Source organism: Panthera pardus, unplaced genomic scaffold (assembly GCF_024362965.1).
Source record: "Panthera pardus isolate Hobbes unplaced genomic scaffold, ASM2436296v1 HiC_scaffold_2, whole genome shotgun sequence".
Classification (NCBI taxonomy): domain Eukaryota; kingdom Metazoa; phylum Chordata; class Mammalia; order Carnivora; family Felidae; genus Panthera; species Panthera pardus.
In genome coordinates, this window is record NW_026526765.1 from 74,566,093 (window position 1) to 74,585,514 (window position 19,422).

At 34.7% G+C, this 19,422-nt stretch overlaps 1 long non-coding RNA gene across 1 annotated transcript; it reads right to left on the bottom strand.

Moving 5' to 3' along the window:
- Nucleotides 1-2,119: 2,119 nt before the first annotated feature.
- LOC128778279 (uncharacterized) lies at nucleotides 2,120-19,422 on the bottom strand. The gene is made up of 6 exons (XR_008423786.1): nucleotides 19,213-19,422; nucleotides 16,832-16,959; nucleotides 16,327-16,518; nucleotides 15,887-16,022; nucleotides 15,452-15,530; nucleotides 2,120-2,208 (listed from the first exon to the last, which is right to left on the bottom strand). It is a non-coding gene; the product is annotated as an uncharacterized LOC128778279 (long non-coding RNA).

The window sequence follows — 19,422 nt, forward strand, 5'->3', positions numbered from 1 at the left end:
ACTTCAAGAGAACAACATTGGATTTCTGGAAACTAATGTGTTTCTATGAATTCATTATATGACCTCTAAAGGCAAATATTTTAAAACCCCTTTAAACAATATTTCAATATTTCATGTCCACATCAATTCCTTTTCCCCAGAAGGTCATTCCTTATCAGATGTCAGCTCCTTACCATGTATTCAAGAAAGAGGTTAAATGGACCAGGTAATAAACCTGGAAATAAGAAGAAAGTAAGTGACCACATGGGATGTGGTTCCCGTGTCCCTAAAAAGTAAACGGGTAAGATTTTCTTCCCCTGTTCTCAAGGGCCTGAAATTTGACAATTTGTGATTTCTGGATTGATATTTAATTAAGTAAATATTCTTGGAAAGAACAATACTTTAAACTGTAAAATCCTAAAGCCACCAGAAAACATTATTTTTACTTGACAAATTCTTCTAGAGTCAGCCCAGTAGTTATTTAGGCTACAGATAAAAAGCGACCACTAACAAAGGCTGTTTACTCAAAGCCTGGCCATGTTTCATATAACTGGAGGTAGTTATGGCAATTTCTATTTTATAGCTTGCACATCTACTTTGATGAGAGATTGACACTGACATAATAAAATGTGAAACAGCAGGAAAATATTATAAGCCAAAGAGGTAGCCTATTTTAACAACTCACTGTCAGGAAAATTTTCCTCACATCAAACCTAAATCTCTCCATCAAGAGCTAAGTACATTTAAGGACATTCTCAGTTGTTCTACGGTTTGGCTGATTTCCTCTTTTTCTTTTGGTTAGGACTTTATATTTTCACAGTGCTTTTCCACCACATTTACTAGTTTTTCCTCACAAATATGCCTGAAGTTTAATACTTTTTTCCACTCTTTTACAGATCCTGATAATGAAGCACAGAGAGATTCAGAGGCATGTTCAAGGTTACCCAGCAAATTAAAAACCCAGCAGGGGATGGGCTACAGAGCACCTGAGTTTCCAGAGTGCTGCTTAACCAACTGATCCATGGGGACTCTCACTGCACAATGAGTTAAGAAAGAGGAAGAAACTTAAGCTGGAAAATAAAATGATGAAAAAAATTGCAGCTTCTTTTTCCAAAGATAGATATAAATACCACATGATGTAATGCTTGCCATCAAGCTTTTAGGTAAATTTACAGACTGAGAAATCTACTCCTATCTGTCTTCATACTTTCTCACCCATTTACATCAGGACATAAAACATTAGGAAGTAGGCTCTTTATCTGATGGCTGAGATGAGCACATTCCATTGCCTCATCTCAAAGGGCCATAAACATGGAAATTTCCAGAGGAATGTCTGAGCTCCTCTGCTCAACTTCTCCTTCCCACATTGTCCTTCCCAATTGGCCTTTATGATGGAACTTGGAGAAAGAGGGAAAATATTAAAGACTTGGAATTTGAGTGTTGATGATTGGGACAATGAATTTGGAGATCAAGAGCTCTTGAACTTACACCTAAACACTAATTTGGAATGGAAGCTTACAGTCACTGGGGTGTGAAGTATGACGAGGTAGTAAAACAGCAAAATTCTCAGTTACTCCCACAAAAAGATGTACTGATACTTAAGAAATATAGTCTGACATACTTCAGAAATCCAAAGCTCCCTCAGTCAATAAGCATTCTTTGAATGCCGTTAATGTGTCAAGATATGAGCTAAGTAATGGAAAAAGCCATGAGAAAGTACTATTCGGGAACAATTACCTAATTCTGTCTGGGGTGATAGAATGACACTCCAGGGTCCAGAGTGACAGAAGAAATTATATTTCAAGATGAGACTTGAAAGATAAGAGTTAGCCAGATTGAAGAGTTCAAGAAGAACTTCAAGGTATGGGAAGCAACACATATAAAGAAACTAAGGCGGGAAAGGGCATGAGATGCTGGAGGAACTGAAAAAAGTCAATAAAGTTGCAGAAGGAGACAAAGAGGTATTAGGTAAAATTTGAGATGTAGGCAGAGACCAGATCATACTAGGCTTTGTACTTAAAAGTGAGTATTTCCCCCCACTATATTCCTGATGCCACAAGAAGACACAATATGTTTTAAGAGGTAAATAATATATTATGATTCCATTTGCCTTTTTAGATAAGTCAGGCTTCTGCATGAATTTACCTGTTATCCGTGTTCTTTCCATGTCAACTTGCAAGTATTTTAGCTCTTATTGTACACAAATCCTCTCTCATGAAGAAGATGTGGCTGTTGGAAGAGTCAAGTAATTGAATGATGTCAACGTCCTTGAGTTTCTATAAGTTACCATAAATTTAGCCTCCAACTAAAATAAGCTAACTGGTATTCTCATGAAACTCAAAGTTATGCAATCATCAGCTAAGCTGAATGAAAATAAATTAGACATGGAAGTAAGACAGTCCATTTTAAAATGGCTACCCTCATAATAGGAGATTAAAATCTACATAATAAACCAGAGAGAAAATTCAGAAATATGAAGCATAATTAGTATGCAATTGATAGTCAAACCCATTAAAATGCTAAGACTAAGAAGATGCTACTGTAAATAATTTGTCATCAAAATTATACATTATTTTATCCATTTCTCCTTAGCCATATCATAGTAATCACATGTAAGTAGCATTAAATATTTAATTACAAGTAACTAATAACTTCTTCAGGCCAGCATAAGCAAGAGGTTTTTGTTACTTTGTTTTGTTTTTAATTTTAGTTTCACTTAATTTTTCTACCTTTTAAATTAATACCAAATATGTCAAGCCCAACGACCATGTTGCTAAGGAATCTACTTTAGTCCCAAGGAAAGAAGGCCTTGTTCCTTAACAGGTAAGCCTTCATCTGCTAAATCTAATTTAACAAAAACAACAAAATCTATTTAATAATCTCTATTCCACTCAGTGACAGAAGCATAGTTCCAATCAATCTAGACTTCGTCCTAACTATACTCAGGGTTTTGTTAGGTTTAAGGGGCTTACATTCTGCCAGGGTTGGCAAAGAACCATCTATGCAAGGACTTCACTGTACATAGCACAGGTATACAAATATCAAAACCTATAGGGAAAATTAAACCATCCCTTTTCCCAACTACACAGTCTCTTCGGATACCCCTCTTCACTAATATGTTAATATAAGTTGGCCAGAGGCAAATGAGTTCATTCTGTTATTTGGGAACTTCACGGGAGTGCATGAAACTACTTTGCTCCGTCTTTAGTTCTCTGACTAGACATACCTCCTAGCCACTGCCTCTCTAAGTTCTGATGCTATCTGAGCTTTTTACAGAAAGGGAAGGGGAGGTCATATATGCCCTCAAATTCTCCTGAAACATCAGTGCTCTACTCAGGCCCATTCCTGGCAAGTACTGGCTCCGAATGCTTCTTCTTTATGGATCCGTCATCTATGTATCTACCTATTCACTCAATCTTTTGTGAAACACATTATTTCTCTTCCAATTATGCTTTCTTCTTGGAGTGTAGGATGTAAAAATGAACAATTATTTTTGGCTATTAATCTGAATCGGCAATTTGAATATCAGAACTCAAGAGTTAATGGGCTTTATTTGCTCTGCTTTCTATGGTCTCATCTCTTCTTGAATCAAAGACACTAAATGCTTAGCTGTCTGAATGCAAAAAAATTCATTAGGACAAAGAAATAAAAAAAAAATAGATAGCCATTCAAAAAGCATATACCATCACATCATTATTCTCCTCATCATCCCATATGGGTTTTATGCTTCCCCCATTAAGAAACATATAATTTATTAACTATTCAATTTGATTAGTCCTTTTATTGTCTTTATGGTTTCTAGCTTTGGAGTTTTTCATGAGATCAAACTTTGGTTTACAGAAAACAGTATGAAGTGGATTGGGGAATACTAAACTACATTAGATAATCAGTCTTTATCTCAATCCTTAAACATTAAGGAATAAAATGCAACACACCCAATAAAGGCCATACTAAGTGGATAGAGAATGTGCAGGTTTTTATAAATTGCAATCTCTTATATATTATATCATAATTTGAGTTTCTGGAAGGAAGACATCCTCAATCTTAATCATCTAAGAGGCAATATCATCTGAGAAGGGATAGGAAACATTTAATAGTTTGGAGAAAATGAAAAAAAAAGATATATTAAAACACCACCTTTTTGTTCCCATCAACAATGACTTCAAAATCATTCTAAATATCTACTCCTTCAATTTAATGTAAATGTCCTATTTTTCTCAGTATTCAGTACGTAATAAAAGTTATATGTTATTTTTCCTTAGCCAGTGTTGCTCTCCCAACTCTCATAAAATATGTCAGAGTTTATCCTTTGTATTGACATTGTTGTCCTGTACACCAGTCATGTGGAGTGTCATTCTAGTTGTACTTTTCTAACATTTGGGAAAGTAGAGGGCAGTGACAGGAGAGCTGGATCCCAGAGCCCTGAACAAGCAGGGGTTTTCACCTACATCTGCAACACTATCTGAACTGAGGACCTGACTCATCACTTGCTACTTCAGGATGGAGCCTTTCTTTATTATACTGATAAACATGCAAAGCATGAGAACAGACAGAGCAGACCTTGGATGACAAGCCTATCCCTGCAAATAACAGCAGCAACAACAACAACACAATAGGTTTATAAGTTCAAGGTGTACTTGGCTTTCCAATGGGTATCATTTATCTACTAATCAATCACTAATCCTTAATAAATGCAGGGAAATTGGGATGGCCTTAGCATACATTCTCTTTCACAAGACATGATTAGCAAAACCCATCAGGCAACTGTGGTTTTGATGTGGAAGCAGTCAAATTACATTGAAGTATATGGAAATGACAATCTATTTTTGATGAGATATGTATCTTCATCAGATTGATAAAAAAGATTAATATTTTTTTAATCTAAGCCATATAAAAATCTATCCATATTATGTAAGAATACATTTAAATTTCATCCCAAATCTTTGTTCTGTTCATTTTACAGGTTACCATATTTTTCATAAGTTTTATTTAAAAGAACCGAAAAATCAACTTTCTCTTCTCTCTCTCTCTCTTTTTTTTTTTTTTTTTCCTTTTTAGGATCTAAGACATCAAAACCTTACCCAAAGGTGTTATTCTTATCAAAGACCAGTAAACAAACCCATCCTTACAGCTGCAAGAAGGGATCTGGCTGGCCCTCAAAGATTGCTTTAAAGCACCTGAGTGAGTAGAGGGTATTCTGTAAGTGTCAAATATAAGGGAAGATTATTTTGAAAGGTTTTAAGGTAAAAATAACTTTTTAGAAACACTAGAATTATGTTGGCACAACTTTTAGCTTTGGAAAAAATCATTGCAATACACTTGTGATACAACTTAAACCAGTATTTTTCAATGTATTTAATATTTAATTTCATTTTTCATCATTAGAAATCAACAGTTCTTTCTAGAGCAAAAATATACTATTTGACACTACCTTTTTTTCCCTCACCTTATGGCATACACCCACATGTGTAAGGTTATTTAAACAAATGCTTACACCAAAATGTGCAGAGTTAGCCTGTAATGAAAACAGTGAAAATATATTTTCAAGAGATTTTAAAATTCCAGGCTAGCCTCAATTTATTCAGTAAAATGTCAAAAAGAGAAAAACTTCAAATCCTTCCATTTGCTCATTCTTTTTCACACATACAGAAAAAGGAAATAAAGTTACTCTAAACCTAATACATATGCAATGCTTGTTTCCTGATGCTGATGGTCAGCCATAACCAGGGACCCGGTTATGTTACTTAATGTGCTACATATCTGGTAATGCTGCCATGTTGTCAATGAGCTTTAGGACTGACAGTAATTTTCTTTTCAGGTTCAGTCTTATGATGCTTTCCTATAGGAATAGGTTCTATCACAGGAGCAAATTATTCAAATCTAATTTAACAGACTCAATAATTCTCCTCAGTTTTATCTTGGGCATTCTGTATTCCTTTCCCTATACCTAGTGGCTATGTAACAATTCAATTACCAAGGTTCTTCATCCAGAAAGTGCAGTTGATTTCCGGTAATTCTTATTCTGTTTGATTTCTTTTTTTCTCCTAGTTTAACACATGCCAGTTGGTGTTGACTGAGTTAAAAATCTTGAAATAAGCCTGGCACTGTGTCAGTATGTAGGCTAAGAAATGAAAAAAGATTTAATAAAATACACACTAGAAATGGAAAATAAGATTAGTGGTGACATTTCTTGTCATGAGGGCATTTTTCGTCTGTGCACACAAAATAAAACAAGCTCAATGTAACTGAAGAAAAGAGGGGAGAGAGAGATGATATAAATTGAGAGATGAAAAGGTAGAGGGTGAGTGTAAAGAAGCATGTTGAGAGCACAAAGAGTCAGCTGGCAAGAAACAGCAGCTCCAAGAACCTCAGAAGGTAAAACTCCAATTAGCAGATCAAGTGCATAAAAAGCAAGTTTCCTAATGAAAGAGCAAGAGCATAAGCAACTTCAAGGAAGATTAAAAGTACAGTAAGGTGATGAAAGTATGGAAGCCCTTAGGGATTATTAGGAGTTTTAGGGAATTACAATAATGAGAAAATTGTAAGGGAAAAGTCCTTATATATTCTTTCATGAAAGAAAACCATCAGTCAGAATCTTGTCTGCATGGATATTAGAATCAGATTCTTGTTCTTCAAGAACAGGGTGTCTTCTGGTCAGATTTAGGGTCATTTTACCGCATTTCTCTAAATAATCCTCTCAGATAAAATATGCAAGTATATATATTTACACCTATACATACATGTAAAAAGTTGAACTCAAAACTCAAAGAGTCCTTGAAAATAGACTTCATGCTGGAACTTCATGAAACTTAGTAGTAATCTGAAATAGTCTAAGAAATTTGTTAATAAATTCCCATAAATTTATAGGTATATTAGTTATGTCTGCAAATAATTCAGTAGTTATCAGCAATTATCTGGTTAAAATATCCAATACAAGAAGTAAATTTAGATGAATCAGAGAGATATATATTTGGAGAGGAGGCCTGAGCAAACTCAATTTATCAGTATTGATTAAATGAATTAGACAGTGAGTTTCTACTTAATATTTGAAAAGTGCCTACAGGTCTTTGAAAAGATTCCCTTTAGGAATCTGAAATTTAGGTAAGAGAAATACATATAATTAACGTTTTTGGAACTTGTCTACCCTATTTTGTGTTCTTGTACTCCATAAGGAGTCTTGATAGACTTCTTGAGAAAGAGCACTGTACACTTAGATATATACTCATAAAAAAATAAAACTAACAGCTACTCAGCCCTTGCTATGAGAAAGGGGTCTTTAATGTCCATATTTTGCAGATGATAGAACACAGGGCTGGGAACCCACCTCACTCTTCTATCTTCTTTATGTTTAGATTTCCACTGGATTTATGTCAAGTACTTCTACATGTCAATAAGAAAAAAACTCATTAGAAAAACAGTCAAAACATAAGGATAGACAATACCCAGGAAAAATATAAAGTTGAAAAGCTGATCAGCACTATCAATAATCAAGGAAGTGGAAATTAAGATAATAATGTAATAATTACTAGAAAATACTTTTAATAGATTGTATCTGGTTTGGCACTGGCAGAGACAAATGACCACTTATATGTTGTTGATAGAGAAAGGCACTGTGGCAAGATGTATCAAACTCAAAAGTGAGAATGATGGTGAACCATTTATTCTTTTTCTAGGAACATATGTTAGAAACAGGTACTTGTGTACACAGACAGATGAAAGAAAATTCACCAGAGTACAGTTTATTAATAGCAAAAATATGAACAAATTGCTCAGTCATGAGGGAATTATAAATAAAATTATATCATATTGCTACTATCGAAAACTCTGAGGTAATTAAAAAGAACAAGATAAATCATATGAAAAGAACTCCAAGACATATTTTAAATGAAGGGGAAAAAAATCAAGTATTAATATATAGATAAGGAAATTGCATTGTTACGTCGCAGAAGGAAATAGAATTTGCTGCTGTGAGCTTAAAAGTAGGCTTGTCTGTTTTAATTCTATATACTTCTGGGTTTCAGAATAACTTACAAAGTGTTTCTGTATTACTCATGTAATTAAAAAGTAATACAAACATAAAATTCTTCATGGGTCCTATATTTCTCTCAAGGAGTTATGGGACTCAAGTATACATCAAAAATTGTGTGAATTTTTATACCTATTTTGTATTTATGTTTTAAAAAGTTTTAATAAAATTAAAAATTCTCCAAAAATATAATAAACCCCTCTATATAGGTAAGAACAGCACATTTGGAATCAAAAAATTTTGCACTTACTTTTTATATAAACTTCTATAAAAATACCTTAAAATCTGAACTTCAGGTTTCCCTATGCAAAATCCTATCTTTCCTATTTGACTTCTCATCTCCATAATCGCATCTACCTAACTCAACTTTTGGAGCTACTGCAAAATACAAAGGAATTCTATAAAATTCACTTTGCAAACAACACAGCATTTTGTATACTGATTGGGCAGGTGTACATACTTAGTTAAGCTAAGACCACTGGGGAAAAATATATAACAACCAACATTTTTTTGTTGTTGCTTTTAATGTAACTCACTATGCAGCTATACTAGAGTTCATAAACAAAACTCAAGATTCAGCTACTTATACTTAATCTTTTACCTCTAAAAATATTATCATCAAAAAATAGTTATAAACTGAAAAGAAAGCCATCAGAATTATTTCAGAAGTCAATACTGAAGTTTCATTGCATGCCTATAACTGAAAAAGGCTTTGTAAGACTAAAAGAAGACCATTCAAATGTTTTTACTCTCAAAACACACAAGGTTGATTAGTAGCTTGTTATAATTATTGTACGAATGTTCAGAGACAGGGTAATTAGAAGAAATAGAAACTGTATTTCTGTGTCATTTTAGAAAAATTCAATTAAAATCATTCCCAAAACTGAACAAATGTTTAAATTTAAAACTGCTTAGGTTAAAAAAATTTATGTCAAATAATTAAGATAGAGGACAGACAGAGATATGATAGATACATACATGCAACCAAAGAAATGCACTATAAAGATGGATGCTCATAATTACATTAAATTAAACAAAAAAAACCAGATTTGTTTCTCCAACATTTACCCAGAATTTTTTTTACAGAAAATAACTTCACTAATAAGCAACTTAGTGGCTTGAAAGTTAACATGCACAAATACTTCGGATGGTAGAACATGAAATGTTTACTTTAGAAAGTGACAGTTAGCTCATGAAAGAGAAAGAGAAAAGGAAGACACAGTAAGAAAATGATTTAGATTGAAGGTTATAGCAGCTGTGCAAATAAAGAAAATGGTGCAATCAACAGTTCACATCCTCCTGATGGATCATTGAAAAAGCTCTATGTAAATAATTTTGACGTTCAAGCTCCTGTAGAAAATAATACAGTAAAAAAATGCAAGCAAGAAGCTATAAAGTATGAAGAATCTTGCAGTCACTTTTCCTCCAGCAGACACAGGCCACTGATCAGCTGATTTATGTATTGAAAAAAATAACTCTCAGGATTAATGATTTTTTTTAAATGACAAAGAACTACGACCTTTGGTGGAAAACTTAGTAAAGGTGGTATAGACAATATGTTCTGTTGGATCATGGGTAGTATGCAAATGACAACATGATGGCTCAGACTTTAGCCTGGATGCTAACTCAAGTCTCCAAATGGAGAAATTTCTCTCACCTCAAGATTTTTTAATAAAATAAAGTAACAAAAGTTAATGGCCTGCCAGATGTTCACCACAGGGAGTTTGCTTCACGGAAATTGAAGAAGGAACTTAATTTTGAATTTATGGGAACATTGCCCCGTTTTTCCTTGTTTGTCCCACATTGCTTTTCAGCTTTGTTGACCAATGCCAGAAGCGCCACAATGGGACTCTTTCAGTGCTATTCATCTGCATTAGAACAAGATGTGTTTGTCTTTCCCTTTAGTTTTTTTTTTTCCTTGCCAAGGTACAGCTAGAAGTAGTAATAACATTATCCTGAAACTGACAATTGCTCTGACAATTTGTGATCAGCTCAACAGAAAGTGAATCAAATGAATCAATCAAAGTATCTTAAAGCACAGTCAGTTACTCAAGCTATAGCATTCTGTGACACAAGGCACTTTATTTTTCAGCTTTTAGATTTAGAGCATTGTATGTGTATTGTTCACTTCTCAAGCATTTTTGAAAAGGAAATGAAATTGAAACGTTGTACTTGGGTGGTCTCCAAGAGTATGTAAAGATAATATTGGAGGAATCAACCTAAGTAGTCTTAGGTTGGGGCCCTATGTGTGGTTGCCATTGGAGAGAGTTGAAGTAAGAACAAGGAGGGGAAGGAAAGGAGGGGAGTTGAGAATGAAGGAATAAAAGTAATCGGCTATTCCTTCAATTATAGAACCATATTTATTAATTATTTAATGTGTGTTTTTGACATCTATCTATATGTAGAATTCTGCACAAAAGCTAGATTCAGTCTCTACTCTTTTTTTCAGCGGCTCCCAATCTTTGAAGTACAAATAGATGCCTTAAGAACTTGTTAGAATTGTGGACTCCCTGACCCCACCTATAGAGAACTTACATTTTAGAAGGTACTTAAGAAGTCGGAAGACTTCTTAAGATGGTGCATGAACTAATACTTGCAAAATGCTCCTTTAGAGTCTTATGAGAAAAATAATAAAATCTATAATTTTACCTAAAAAACCACTGTGGGTGGCTCTTTTACCTGATATCAACAAAAAATAAACTAAATTTTTAAACTGAATATTATAATAAGTATATTATGACTAGCTCAAAGAGAAAATAGAAAATAAATACTTGTTGAATGTACAAGTGAAAGCATAAATGTGCAAACAGATTTACCCAACATGTGTTCTCTGGATACTCAAATTTTCTAACCTGGAATAAGAACCCGACTTAAAACTGATTAGCCTTTGGGGCCCTGGGGTGGTTCAGTCAGTTGAACGCCCGGCTGTTGGTTTCAGCTGACAGTCCAGAGCCTGCTTCGGATTCGCTCTCATTCCCTCTCTCTCTGCCTCTTCTCCACTCGCACTCTCTCTCTCTTTCTCTCTCAAAATGAATAAATAAACTTAAAAAAACTAATTAGCCTTCCTCACAATGTACAATTTAAATCCAGTTGTTGTGTTACCTTAAAGCACAGTAAGCAAAAGAAATGCATCAGTGGATGGTATATACAAAGTGGCTTATGTGTCTCCATTGGAAGATATTAGTCTAATGCATTCACCCTTGTTCACTGGTGGTGAAAGCAACAAAATGCTCAGTATCCATCACTGAAATAATACAAAGAGAATGGAATATATATAACTTACCTAATTTTTACTTCTTAAGGGCAGTTTTTCCCAAACTTCAATCATTTGTAGAATATCTTCATAATTCTGCCATATCCTTGTAAGACGTGTCAATGTATCATGAAAAGGAACATAGGGGCACCTGGGGGGCTCAGTCAGTTAAGCATCTGACTTAGGCTCAGTTCAATATCTCATGGTTTGTGAGTTCAAGCCCCACATCAGGCTCTGTATTGACAGCTCAGAGCATGGAGCCTGCTTTGGATTCTATGTCTCCCTCTCTCTCTGCCCCTCCCTGGCTTGAGTTCTCTCTCTCTCTCTCTCTCTCTCTCTCTCTCTCTCTCTCTCTCTCTCCCTCTCTCTCTCTCTCTCCCTCTCCTTCTCTCTCTCTCTCCCAAAAATAAAATAAACATTAAAAAAAAAGAAACAGAATGGAGATATTTGCTATAGATGCTACCTATTTTATTTCACACTTATTCCAGTTATCTCATGAAATCTCTGGTTTATCTTGCTAGCTGTTATTTCCCTACCCCAAATTTAAATTTAAAATCTCAGTTATTAAAGTTAAAAAGTGTTTGGTTTACCTAAAATTAGCTTATGTTCTGGTAGTGGTTGATTCACTGCATTTTGAGATTCCATGCTCAGACAGTCCCAATCTAAGAAGTACGCAGTTCCTCAAATAATCTCACGCTCACCTATGAATGAAGGACTAAGTTTTTCCACGTACAGGAAATTCTCAAAATGTTTAAAATACTTAAACTTTAAAGAGCCAAGTATTTACTATCTCTTCCCAATGGTCTCTGACAAGGAGAATATGTTAAGTGGTGACATTAAATGACTTTGTTTCCAACAGGCCCTTCTTCTCCCCTACCCCGAAACACTTCCAAAATTAAGCCTGTGTTGAAGGAGAAAAACCCAGGCAATCCCTAGCATCACTCTCTATGTTATAGAGGGGAAAAAATTAAAAAGATATGATTCAATTTACCAAGGTAACTCAGACTACAATGAGATGGCCATTATTCCTAAATTATCAACATAATCATCTCCATCTATATGTTTGCCTAAGGAGAACTGTCCTTAGCGTGATGGGTCATATTTTCTAATTTGGTTAAGTCTACTTTGTATGTAATTTATTTTATTGTGTTAAGTTTTACATAAGTTATTTTTATTTTATGCCTGATTTGGGGGCTTAGAAGAAAATAGATCATTGCTAAAGTGCCATTAACTATAAAAGAAGGTTATGTATGTTGCTATTTTTTATCACAGGGGAGAAACTCAGGGGTCAGAAAGAAAGGATTGCTCTCAACCTTCAAAACTTTCTGAAATTTATCTTGATACTGAAAATATACTTGCATCTATAGGCATTTGAGCATTTGAGAAAGTTTAAAACAGCAGCATTTTTGCTCTAAATTCATTTATATTTAATTTCAAAATAATAAATTAGGTTCATTGAGAAAACTAAATAATATATTATCAGCACTTTGCCCATACGGTGAATTAGGAAATGAATGCCTAACTGACCATGATCTCTTTGAAACTTTTGCTATTTTTTTATATTCACTCACAATGGAAATTTAATCTCATAAGTGATCTACCCCTTCTACTTGTCTTTCCAGAGGTAACAACTGTTCTGCTTTGTCCACAGTATACCATGAAATAGAGGGATAAAACTTACACATTACTTGTGTGATTAAAACTCAATATAAATAACTTTATCAAGTTAACAAAGTATTTGGTTTTCAGCCAAGATGGAAATACACTAATAAAGTTTGTGATGAAGAGTATTTTAATTTTAGGTTTAGAATGATTTTACATTAACCTCTCTACTTAATGTATACTAACATCCATATCCACTCCCAGAACAAGTAGTCCAGAAGGCCACAGTTTCCTTGGAGGAACAAAAGCAAAAAAATTATTAAATCAAAAATATAATGTAGAGATGCATGGCGTAATGAAAGAAAGGGCACAAAGTAGACATGGCAGTGAAGAGAAAAATAACTGTCCAACATATGAGATGCCCTAGGAAGGTCACTATATTGAATACATATCTTTTCTTATGATTACCATATAATGCTAATAGCAAGTATAAATTCATACAAGCAACCATATGACAGGCTATACTAAGTATTTTACACACAATATTTTAGTTCATCTTTGTAAATGCACAATATAGTAATACTCTCATATTACAGGCAGTAATACTCTCATATTGTGTAAATGCACAATACAGTAATACTTTCATATTGTAAAAGCTAACATTTACAGAAATTAAGTAAATACCAGAGCCTCCCAGCTAGTTAGTAATGCAATCAGAACTTAAACTAGATTTGTCTGATTGTAACACTTGGAACTCTTGGCCACTAAGCTCACATCACTTTGTGAGCAAGTCCTCCAGAAACTGTGAGCAGAGTATAAAGCTGACTGTTCCAAACCTTATATCCCTTTGGAATTTTGAGCTTTATCACTTAAATTCCTGTGAATGCTGCCTGTACACAAAAACAACAATAGTAAATGTTTATGTTAATGCTAAAGCTTTGGAACCCGTCCCAAAAAATTAGAGTAATATTTTCATACTTTCCATAGAGATAATGACATGTATCCTCTGGTTTTATGTACCACTATGATACCGCTGCAGTTTGAGACTGTCAGCTAAATGATGTATGAAAATTACAAAAATACATATTATTAAAGAAAATAAAAATTTAAAGACAAGAAACTTTAAAAAGAGGAAAACTTAGGTGAAATATATTTGAAATCATGAATGAAGTTAGTAAAGTGCCTTACCAATTATGGCATTACCAATCATGTTTTTGTTTTTCTATAGAATAGTAATACATGAATAAAATTTTTAAATGGTACACATGCATTTCCACACAGATTAGTCCCAATTCCCTTAAGCAAAAGAGTCTACTGGAATTATTACTCCCCCAGTTTTCTGAACCACTTCAATGAGTCTGGGGGATGCTGCAGGTATAAGGAATCTATTTAACCCTATCCTTTTAATATGTGGATAGAAGAGTAGAAATACATGTCCTTCAGGATCTTGGTAATTTTTGAACATGTGAAGCAGTTACACAAGCACCTGGCTGAAACTTGCTAAAAATGCAAAGGAGAACGTAAGCGTGAGATACATCAACTTTCAAGTCAGTAAGGGGTGGTTTGAAAACTTTACAATGTAATGCACATTGCATAATATAAAAATTCTAAGAGAATCTGCCCTAGCACATTACACCACTTCAGCGGTAATTCTCGAACAACCAACAGCGATCTCAGAGAAAAGTCACCTATGTGTGTATATGTGTGTTTACATGTGTATGTGTGTTTGCTTAACTAGTGTTCTGGTTTTGGTGAGATAGATTTTTTTTTTTGTTAATTTATTTTGAGAGAGAGAGGGAGAGAGAAAGTATGAGCAGGGGAGGAGCAGAGAGAGCAGGAGAGGGAGAGAGAATCTCAAGCAAGCTCTGCACTGTCAGCATGGAGCCTGAGGTGGAGGTCAAACCCACAAACTGAGTCGAAACCAAGAGTCGGACACCTAACCAACTGAGCCACCCAGGCGCCCCAATAGATAAATTTAAAACAGATTTCTAACTCAATGATCTGGTTTATTTTGGAAGTTGATTTTTTCCAGAATTTTTATTAAAGTTTAATTTTTAAAACCACATTAAATGAAATTTTTCTGTATTCTCTTGGTCTAGTCAACTATAGTTTTGCCACACGCTATGCTTCTTAGTAGTGTAATAACTATGGCTGGCAATGGATCACTGTACAAAAAATAAATGGCAGGATGACACAGCATGCTTAGTAGATGTGGAACACAGATTTGGACCCAAGATTTTTAGGATGTAATCAATTATATGATTCACAGCATCCAGGAGATAACAATAAACCACGGACAGTCAGGACATTCTTTCCCTTCCATACTTGATTTCTCATCCAGTCTCAAAGTGTCTGGAGTCATCACTGACGTCTCCCTACTTCAGGTCACATATTTAATAATCAAGTCCTGTAGTTCCACTGTCATGGATCTCTCAGATCAATTTCTTCCTTTCTACTCTCATTGCCACCACCATATTTCAGACCTGCATTACCACAATCTGTTCTGTCACAATACAGGCTTCACGCTAATCAATCCTGAAAATGCCATCAGGTTAATCTTCATAAAACGTAATTCTGGACATGTCACTCACCTGTTCAGATAGTCACAACAGCTCCCCGATGCCTAGAGAGTAAAATCCATACTTCTTAGCTCAGAATTCAAAGGGCCTCCTGTATTAAGATTATTGGTGGATGTTTAGTTCCTTCTTAGGTGATAGGACCATTTTTTACTTTTGCGCGTATAAAGTAACAGGCACAGAAATTTACACATAGAAGCCTGTATTCATGCTTATAGGGTCTATCATGGCTCATATATCTACCTTTCTTAACTCTAACATTTCATTATCATAGGATTAAGTTTTCTTATTTTTTAATTTCCTCTGGACTATAATATTCATTACATCAGAAAGTTTCCAACCATAGCTTTTCAGAATTAAGTATCAGAGACAGTTTCTCAAAAGTAGCTATCACTATTTACTCTATATCGCTGATATGAGACATAGAAGGAAAGATATTCCTTTACTTACCTGTAGACCATAAAGCCTGTGGGATCAGAGATTGACTCTAATCTTGAGTCTTCTTCAATCCATCTTTACTTCTTTCTCCAGTTTCTCAGGAATCTTGTATAAATCTGACAAATGTGTTTGCTAATTTCTGAATGCCCTGTCACAGAACAATTAGGTAAAAGAAAAAAAAAAGGGTCAAATGATGTTTTTAAAGGCCATGTTTGAACTAACTGTGTGCTTTTGCTCTGAGTTAGACTATAGGGCTGCATTAACAGTCCACTTATTCAGGAGTTGTTTATCAATGCTGCCTCTCTCTGCACAGAGAATGATTACAGGTGAATCTCCACATGGGTAATTTAGATGGGAGCTCACTTATCAGACCACTTCTGTTCAATTCAGAACTAAAAATACTTTTGGGGCCCCATAAATGTTAAATAGCACAAAGAATAGTAATAACTAACCTCTTGTTAGTACATATGTTCCTGAGTACACATTCTTAATTTTTTTCCAATTATCATTCAAGAACATTTCAGTTCCCTTTATTCAAGACTGTTATTCAGGCTCTTCTGGAAATGTTTTATTCAGGTTGCACATCTCTCCTCCACAATTTTGATTTAGAATTCAGCTCTCTGATAATGAGCTGAAATTGGGGTCTGAAGGAGAAAAACACCATTTTCTTAAATAATGCTACAGGCATACGTTGTCTTAATCTGGAAAAAAAATGAAACCCTGAAATATTTTTCTGAACTGTTAAAATGCTTAAGTTTTGAAAACAGAGAAGAAAAGCAAATTACAATACAATTCAACTATGTTTTTTAAATATCCATGATCACATCTGCAACATTACAGCATAATGATATGAGTAACATCAAAAACTGGCCTGAGAGCATTTTAGTGGTGTTCTCCAGGCAAACTTGCAATCTGACTAGACATGCATTGTGGGTATAAGTAAAAAACAGAAAATACCTTCTTTTGTGGTGGTGACAGTTGCTGTTATTGTTGTTGCTGTTGATAATAAAGAAAAAGGCCTGCTCTCAGTAGGACAGCTGTGATCAACCCTTTCCCTGGACTGTAGTATATTCTCTGGTTCATACCTGAGGACAGTTGGGGCAACCTCTTAAGCACTGTAATGAGATCTGAGCAAAGATGCTTTCACAATGAATCAGCCCTGTTTATCCCGAGCTCAGAGAATTGGGGCAACTCATCGTGAGACCTCCCTGTGTTTCACTGTAGAACAGGCTGTTTTGCTTTGACTCTTTCATAAACCCAAGTCTAACACATATCTACTTGGCCATTCTTGAAATAAAAACAGCTAGTCCTGGAGCATCTGATTACTGTAAGTTCAGAGAGCTTTGAGGTTCCAGCTGAGGCAACAGGGAGCTCACAGCTGAATGACTGCTGGCTAATGGAGAAGTCAAAGGACACGGTGGGCACAGGAGCAAAGTCAAACGAGTGTCTCGGTGGGGAAATGTACCAACCCTACAATGACTTGCCCAGGAAATAAGGATACATCTGGAGCCACCTTCCTTTTAAATGACCACCATGACAAGAGCTGTTAAGTATTAAACAGGTGTGTGCTGTTCGTGATTGCATTTGGATCTCCCAACTTAGTGGTGTCAGTAGAACTAATGACTGAGACAGATAAAGTGGCATACTTCCTGCATGGATTAAGATTCTGTGTGAAAGCCAAAATAAAGTGCTGCACACCTGCCACATTTGAGGAAACATAGTCATAATTCCTAAGATGCTTATCTAAACTTTCTGGTCTTAAATTCTCAAATGGATCAGCTCAAAAAGATTTCAGATATTTGGAAGTTAGAGAAAATCACAAAAACTCTTCAGGCATATATCAGTTCCAAATCTCTCATGCAGGAGAGCTTCAAAATTACATTTGCTCTTATTCCTGCATTTGTGATCTGATAAGAGCACTGACATATATTAATTGCTGCAAAATGAAACAAAACAATGACCAAGAATGAATAAAGCATTGGTTTAAAAATATCCCTCATTCCAATGCTCAGTACTTGAATTTGTTACATTTGAGAATATATACATAAACTGTTATGTGGCTGGTGAAATAAAAACTTGCCAAATATTTTGAAATTTCCCTTTAGAATGTTAAGCTACCTTGTAAACATGATCTTTTCCACTTTTTCCTTCTATAAGCATATGACTGTATTTCAGCTTTTTCTGACATCTTCTCAGTAATTCAAAAAAATCATCTATTCAAGATGTTTTGCTAGGCATTATACAGTATAAAATTATAAAAAAGACATTAGTCCATATCATCTAAAAATGTATTTTATGAATGAAAATTACATGCTTTGAAAACACAAATATAATATATAAAGTGCTAAATGGCATAAGAGAGATACAAAATGATTGGAGGAGTGAAAAAATATTTAAATTAAAATTTCTATTTTGTTGGGTGCCTGGGTGGCTCAGTCGGTTAAGTGTCCAACTTTGGCTCAGGTCATAATTTCACCATTCGTGGGTGCGAGCCCCCCATGGGGCTCTGTGCTGACAGCTCAGAGCCTGGAGCCTGCTTCGAATTCTGTCTCCCTCTATCTCTTCCCCTCCCTCACTTACACTCTGTCTCTGTCTCTCTCTCTATGTCTCTCAAAAATAAAAAAAAGTATATATATATATATTTTTTTTTTAAATAAAAGATTTTATTAAGATACATCTTGGAGAAATAAAAGAATTTCAACAGAAATAAAAGTTAATGGCTTTTCAGAAAAAAGAGAATATTTTAAGCCACATTAAAATGGACATAATAGAATGAAGTCACCTTTGTGGATGGGTTAGGGGCTCAGATTGCCTGGAACAAAGGGTACATAAAGAGAAAGTAGTTGATTAAAATGCAAAGGACAATGGGAGTAAGATCACAGAAACCTTCAGCCATATTAATGAGTATGAAATGTGTTTCCATAAGCTGTGGAGAATTATTAACATGAACTTTTGACTAATTTATTTTATTATTTTATTTGGCAAGTAATACATAACAATGTGACATTAGAAAAAATAAATAATATTACATGATATCTCACCACGGTTAACCTTTTAGTGTACACTGTTTTCAAATATTTGCAAACATGAGACCATACTAAGCATCATGTTAAGTTACCTGCTTTTTAAATTATATATGTATATATATTTAATGCATAATGAAAGTCTTTGCAGAACACATTTCTTTTCATGTCTTTCTTTTAAATAACTGCATAAAAGTGTATTTATTGAATGTATCCTAATTTATATAACCATTTCTATATTTTTACACATTTACATTGCTTTTTATAATCATTACAAACAAGTATAACAAAAATAAATATTTATTGAGTACCTACCATGTGCCAGACACTATTCTAGATAATTTTCATAAAACGGAATAAAATAGGGGCGCCTGGGTGGCTTAGTCAGTTAAGCGTCTGACTTGGGCTCAGGTCATGATCTCACAGCTCTTGAGTTCAAGCCCCACGTTGGGCTCTGTGCTGACAGCTCGAAGCCTGGAGCCTGCTTCAGATTCTGTGTCTCCCTCTTTCTCTGCCCCTTCCCCA